The sequence below is a fragment of the Dermacentor silvarum genome, chromosome 2, assembly GCF_013339745.2.
Source record: "Dermacentor silvarum isolate Dsil-2018 chromosome 2, BIME_Dsil_1.4, whole genome shotgun sequence".
Lineage (NCBI taxonomy): Eukaryota > Metazoa > Arthropoda > Arachnida > Ixodida > Ixodidae > Dermacentor > Dermacentor silvarum.
This window is the reverse complement of record NC_051155.1, coordinates 55503224-55508602: the sequence shown is the minus strand read 5'-3', so window position 1 is coordinate 55508602 and position 5379 is coordinate 55503224.

Below are 5379 nucleotides of genomic sequence, written 5' to 3'. Positions count from 1 at the left end.
TGAAAGTCTGCCGCGTCAGGGAAAGTACAAGTAATAGCACCGAGGCAGTGGTCAAAATTCTCAGCATTGCAGTCGGTAGTCGCAAGAGGAATCCGAGAGAGGCAGTCTGCGTCAGCGGGACGACGGCCATTCTGTTTCGATATCACAAAGTCGTATTCCTGAAGGTGCAGCGCCCAACGTGCGAGACGACCAGAGGGATCACGCCAACCGACCAGCCAGCATAAAGGATGATGGTCGATGATAATATTGAGTGGTCTACCGTAAAGATAACACCGAAACCTCTGTACGGCGAAAATAGCTGCCAGGCATTCCTGTTCCGTAACCGTATTATTGCGTTCAGATTTGCTCAGGCAACGGCTGGCATGTGCGACAACATGTTCTGCGCCACTGTGACGTTGTACAAGCACCGCTCTTATCCCGATTCCAATAGCATCAGTGCGAACTTCAGTCAGGCAAGATGGATCGAAGTGAAGCAAGAGGGGTGCTGACGTTAGTGTAAATTTCAGTTGAGAGAATGATGCGTCACACTCTGGTGTCCAATTGAAGGCCCCATCTGGTCGCAAAACACTTGTCAACGGGTAAACGATGTCGGCAAACCGGGGAACAAAACGACGTAAATACGAACATAGGCCAATGAATGAGCGAAGTTGTCGTGATGACTGCGGTGGCTTGAAGGAGCTCACCGCTTTAATCTTACGAGGATCGGGTCTGACGCCATCCTTGTCGACTAAGTGTCCCAGAATCAGTGTATGACGTTCGCCAAACCGACATTTTTTATTTAGACCCAGTCCAGCTTTTTCGATGCAGTCGAGAACAGGGCTGATGCGATCGTTAAGTTATCCAAACGTGCGGTCAAAGATACAACATCATCGTGGTAACACATGTATATCTCCCACATTAAAGCACGTAGTACTGTGTACATGAATCTTTCGAAGGTGGCAGGAGCATTGCAAAGGCCAAAAGGCATAGCATTAAATTCGAATAGGCCATCTGGAGTCACGAAAGTGGTCTTGTCGTCAGGATCCATAGGTATTTGCCAATACTCTGATCGAAAATAAAGTGTTGAGAAATATGAAGCGGCATGTAAGCAATCAATGACATCATCGATTCGCGGTAGCGGATAGACATCCTTCTTCGCCACTGCGTTTAGGCGTCTGTAATCCACGCAGAATCTTCAGGAGCCGTCTTTTTTTCGGACCAGGAATACTGGGGTTGGCTATGGACTAGACGACTTGAACGACACCTTTGTTCATCATCTCCTTCACTTGCTCTACAATAACTTTGCGCTCGGAGGATGACACTCGGTAGGGCTTCTGGCGGATGGGGTGTGCTGAGCCGGTATCTATTCGGTGACGGGCGCAGGACGATGGTAGAAATGAAGGGGTGCATCTCCATGTGTGAAGTCGAATGCAGCCTCATGCCTGGAAAGGAGCTGCACCAGTGATTGCCGTTCCGATGTACAAATAGCCTTGCTGATCATACCAAGCATTAGCTCTTCAGAATGACGATTATTGCAAGGAGAGCAAGCTGTAGTGACGTCCGCAGTTAGTGCCGCTATTTCGCAGGTAGTGCCGCAGTTAGTGCCGCACGCGGCTTCATCGAACAGAGCGATTTTCATGACGCGAGGAAGGACAACCGGCATAACGGAACAGTTCAGCGCCCACAATCTGAACAGGCCTTTCGCCATGCACACGACAAAGCAGGGCAGAAGTATATATATATATATATATATATATATATATATATATACGTTTGCGTGCATCAAGTACTCCATACTAATCGCGTCACGTCCACCAATCATGTCACGCCTTGGCCAAGCGTTGGCGGACGCACACCGCCGTGCGAATACAGAGGACGCAAAGAGAGCGCGAAATAACGCAAAGTACCTACGTGAAGTTTGGGTCCCCCGAAAGTTTGGTACAGAAATCTAAAAGTCTCTATTTCCTAGTTTTACAGGTACCATCCCCAGGCAGCTTTGTGTATACCCGATTCCACAGCCCTCGGCTCCGTTTTCTTGTACACCAGGCTGATAGCGTTCCCTACCTTTGGATCACCTGTTTGTAAAGCTCTCCATTTAACCGACCTCTTAACGGAACCTGAGCAGCAACTCTGAGTTGCAGTGACTGAATACTTCACTACGCACGCACGCACGCACGCACGCACGCACGCACGCACGCACGCACGCACGCACGCACGCACGCACGCACGCATGCAGTGACAGAAACATACAGTGACAGAAATATTTCCCTCTTAACACTGGTGTTAGATACAGTGGAGATTGCTTATCTCTGCAGCACTTGCAACACTTGCGGTTGAGCTGTCTGGTTTAACGATATTACTAAGGCCGACGCCTGTGTTCGTGCGAGATAGAAACAACCTGTCCAACTATAGGGATAAAATATGGGAAGGGGGGGGGGGTAAAATTTCGCAGTAGGTGCATTACATGGCAGTTTGCATTGCTGAGTGCTGAGTCGCAAACATTGTTGTTTATCGCTCTCGATATACGTTCTGTGACCATGTCTCACACTTGTATCCTATGTTTCTTTAATAGCCGCGAATTTCATCTTGTAGGGTTAAGCGGTGTTTATATTCCTCCCTTAAAAATAACATTACAATTTCTTGAACGGCGAAATGGTGATCACGCCGAAGTTTAAGCTTGTAAGCTGCCCGGTGCTGCTGTTAACTTTCGCAAGCTTCCATTAAGTCTTGCCATAGTTTGTAAAACGAAATATGTGTGTTCCCCATTCTGCCTTTGTTTTCATTTGTAGCTTCATTGTATACTTTGTTAGCAGATTCCCCTTCAGTGCTATTGTTCAGCGATAAACTCGAAGCACCTACTGAGGCTGCTAAATTCACTCGCGGAAAAATTTCACTACGTGCTCCATTCTGTTATATCAATTTCCTGAATCGAGATATTTCAAGGCGAAGTAGTGCCGCCACTGTACCCCGGAAATAGCAATGGTATTGCGGAGGGTCATTTCATAAAATGATAATAATAATTAAAAAAAAATGTGTCAGGCGGGGTGCAGTCAAGGAGTTTGGCGTAGTGCGTGGTCAGAATAAAGCGTGGCCTTCTTTTCAACTGTCTACTTGCAGTGTCAAACGTTTACGGGGTCGGAGATCCGAATGAAAGCGGGATGTTTCCTTAGCCTGAGCACGCAGCCTGTATACATATTGCAAATGTGCTACGTGTACCATTGCACGCGACCAACATACAGTTGTAGTGGATTATTGGCTGCAAGCTAACACTGGGCTGACGTTAGACATTTCCAAGGGCCCGGTAGCCCATAAACGTATTGTCCTGCCACTACGTGTGTGAAAAACTAAATATACGCGTGTTTGAAATTTCGGGTTTCTTACTGCTAGCGTTACCTTGTTTGCCAAAAGAAAAAAAAAGATAACAGCATTGATAAAGGGGGGGGGGGGGGGGGGGGAGGGTTGTAAGGCGTCCTAAATGCAAAAGAAGAAAAGAAGACTCACGTAGTACAAAGTTCGCGGGATTCAAATTGAATCAGTCCTTTGAACAATTCTTGTTTTCTTTGTTTTTCACGTCGTGCGTCTGCCTGAATGCTGGAAGCTCAACTTGGCTGTTTTTATTTATCACTGTAATAAACAACTCCTTTTTTTGCATTCAGCAGCATGCACCTTTTCCAATATACAGGGTGTCCCAGCTATCACGCAGCACGATTAAAAAAAAGAGGAACGGCGTTATGCGATGATAACCTAGTGCGTATTGTTTCCAGTGCAGTGGAGTAGCCGCCAGTAATTCTTTCGTTACTGAGATTTAATTAAAAAATTGTAATTAATTATCTAACTGGAGAAGTACTGTCCTAATTATCAAAGTGTAAATGAGAAAGTTGTACAGCAACATGAAAAACTCCCGATACAGCTTTGTGTTGCTCAATACGTGCTACATAAATGTGTTTTTCCAAGTGTGAAAGAAGCCCACGAATACACGCAGAATTGCCGCACGACTGGCCGCTCGAGGCACTTTGCGTGGCGCTTGCGGAGGTCATGATGGCAGGGAGGATCCGGCTGCGCAATTCCAGGATTACAGGAGACCCAGCAAACTCCACCAATTATGACAAGGAAGTCTGGCACGGCTGTGGACGACACGAAGGACGCCGACAGGAAGACACAGCAGCGTAGACTTAGCCAGGCGCACCAGGAACAGCGTCGAGCCCGAGCTCCACTTCAGTAGCGCTGGCGATCCGGCTGCGGATCTCTGCACGACGCAAATCTTCTTCCTTACACCCCATACATGGTTTATCGCATTTGCGGCCGATTGAATGCATAATAAAAAGCCAGGCGTGAACGCGTACTCGTTTCTTTTGCGATTATGCTCCTGTCGTGTCATGCTATTTCAAGTGTCTTCAACAGGATACTAAAATCGGCAGATTGGCGCATATTTGGGTGACGAAACAGCGCTTTAGCACGTGACACAGTTAGGCAACAGACGCGAGCGTTAATTGTAGCGACGAGAACGTTTTTCTAAAGCGAAAAGTTACATGTATGCGGGCATCATCAAGTTGAAGACAACAGGATGTGTTTACAAATCTTATTCCAAATGCGCCAACCCTTCGCTAAACAACAACAACAAAAACTAGGATGGTTCACTAAAGCATGATTTGACGTGCACCGTAGTTGTGCATAAGCAAACCTTTAAAAAATTGGGCGAATTCCGCTCGAACGCCAGAACCGTTGACAGTGACAGCGAGCTTTAGTTTAGGGCTTGACCACTTCGGAAGAGTTCTATTATTAATCTATTAGTCTATTAATAAACTTAGATGGGCTAGTTGGTTGCTGGCTTGATGGAACATGGTAATAACGGTGCGTTTGAGGACAGGACACAGAAGAATACAGAGAGGAGAACCGCCGGTTATGCGATTGTCTCCGTGCATTATTTCTTTGCAAACAAAACAAACAAACAACAAACAAACAAACAACAACAAAACAAACAAACAAACAAACAAACAAACAAACAAACAAACAAACAACAAACAAACATAACATACAGACAGAGAGACAGACAGACAGACAGACGGAACAACAAACAACCAAACAAACAAGTAAACAAACAAATCAAAAAAACAAAAAACAAATCAAACAAGCAAACGACATCGACAGAAAGACAGACAGACAGACAGACAGATAAACAAACACAAACAAACAACAAACAAACAGCATACAGACAAGATACATACAGACAACAGACAGACAGACAGACAAACAAACAACAAACAAAAACAAACAAACAAAAAAAACCAAGCAAACAGACAGTACAGACCAGAAATACAGACAGACAGACAACAAACAACACAAACAACAAACAAACCAGACAGACATACAGACAGAGAGACAGACAACAGACAGACAGAA